This window comes from Populus alba, chromosome 6 (assembly GCF_005239225.2).
Source record: "Populus alba chromosome 6, ASM523922v2, whole genome shotgun sequence".
In the NCBI taxonomy this organism is placed as follows: Eukaryota; Viridiplantae; Streptophyta; class Magnoliopsida; order Malpighiales; family Salicaceae; genus Populus; species Populus alba.
Window position 1 is genome coordinate 23269258 of NC_133289.1, and position 2112 is coordinate 23271369.

General features: G+C 31.6%; 1 long non-coding RNA gene across 1 annotated transcript; it reads right to left on the reverse strand.

Moving 5' to 3' along the window:
• Positions 1 to 608: 608 nt before the first annotated feature.
• On the reverse strand, positions 609 to 1410 carry LOC118050236 (uncharacterized). Its single transcript, XR_004687841.2, has 2 exons — positions 933 to 1410; positions 609 to 813 (listed from the first exon to the last, which is right to left on the reverse strand). It is a non-coding gene; the product is annotated as an uncharacterized lncRNA (long non-coding RNA).
• Positions 1411 to 2112: the final 702 nt, after the last annotated feature.

Below are 2112 nucleotides of genomic sequence, written 5' to 3' on the forward strand. Positions count from 1 at the left end.
TTAACCATCAGTTCATCAGTGCTGTGTGATTACATCATATGAAATTGTGCACTGGGGAATTTAGCAAGAAAGAAAGCAACTATAATCAATCAAGGCATCCTTGAAGGAGGCGGCCTAGACGTTTTTTACTTGGAAGGGTTTCAAAATGGTCTTCTAGTGGAGACAGATAATGGAATGTAAGCGCGCGATTCAACAAAAAAGAAGATTATTGGTTGTAAAATGTTTTGTTTAATTTTAATTTTCATGATTTGAGTTTTGATTTATTAATTGTTTGTAAGAATAATGCTTGATTAATTATTCTGAACTCTCAAAATTAAGAATATAAGATTAATTTGACAGAAGTTGTCTGAACAGATTAATTAAGAGGATTAAAGCATTATTCAAACACCTAAAATCTGTACAATCTCTCCTTAGAAAATAGACAATATTTTAACTTAATTGTCATTATTCAAGCATGAATATATAAAATCATTAACTTTTATTAAAGAGATTATGAGAAGAAAAGATGACAGAAACAACTGATCTCTTTTTATATAGTGATCAATTTGTCCGTGCGTAGCTGCAGTTTTTTTTTTGAATTGATATGGTTTCTTAATAAAAGAAAATAATTAATATGGTAATACTCAACAGGATGTTCAATTTCAACCATTTCTTGACAACTAAAACATAGCAAAATAACAGGATATAATATGAGAAAAATTATAAAAGGTTTACTGAATAATATGCATACAAAAGGACTCATTCTATCTAGTCTCCTTGACACATTCTCTAGTCTCCACTTGTGTTCTCTCCACCTCCATCATCAATATGATCCTGGAATTTATACATAAAAAAATAAAAAACATGGTCAGTCTAAATCCATCGACGAATCACAAGAAGAAAATTATATAAAAAAAATTGAAATAAAAAACTCTATTTATTTTAAAACGCACCATGTATTTATATAACTAGCTAGATGCTTGATGGACAGTATGTAGCATGAATCACTTAGGAGGTTTGCATTGCCCATCTCCAGGCTGGTTACTGCAAGGATGAGGACTAGGACTAGATGGTTGAATTGGAAGGTTACTAATTTGGGTAACTTCCGTGCTGCATGCTTCAATTTCTGTCATCATGGTCATCACGAAACTAGAAGCCCTAATTGCAACTACAAGATTAGCACTCGCAGGAAGGATCAGGAACAAAAGGATGGTGGCTTTTGCCCTAAGAAAGAGTGATTTCTTGCACATATTCATCATGGTTTTGATTCTAAGAGAACGATGTGATGTTGATTGAGAGTTTAAGACAGGTTTGATAAATTGAGAGCAGCTGTGGTGGTTTATATAGAAATTCATGGTAGCAATATAATAGAAACAGATATCTGAAAGAATTTATTAATGTTGATGTCGACCCAGAGCTAGAAAATGAAGATCCTTATCACGTTTAGAAGAGAGAACAACTGTCAAAGATTCTCTTTATGGGAAAAAGGTACTTAACTTTTTGTTTGGATTTGCTTCGATGACAGATAGATAAATGATAAGAACTGTTCTTCTTCTCGGTAATGCAACAATTGTTGACCAGATGCTACTTGCAAGCCTCTAAAATTTGGAGAATCTTGCAGATTACCACACATTGGATATTGTGTTTAGAAGTGTGGTTATTATTGTTTTTTAAAATATTTTTTAATTAGAAAAACATATTAATAATATTTTTTTATTTTTTAAAAATTATTTTTGAGATCAACATATTAAAATAATTTAAAAATATAAAAAACATATTAATTCAAAATAAAAAAAAAAATTAAAAACTTTTAAAAATACTTTTAAAAAACACTCCCAAACACCTTCCTAGAATCATCAGTTGTATACGTCAGACTGTACTAGGTCGTCGGCAGGGTGGCGGGGGCGTGTTAGAGCTAGGAGGCATATGGTTGCCGGCCGTCCACGTCGAATTATGGATTGATGATTAAGATATCTAGGTTTGTCCCATCTCAAAAAAGTCTGACGATGAAACTGCCTGATCATGACATCTAGCCGAATAATTCTTTTTCTTATTGTTAATATGGTTTGTAATGAAAATAAAAGAAAGAAAGTCTATTTGGGAAAGAAACAAACCCCTTTATTATACTTACAA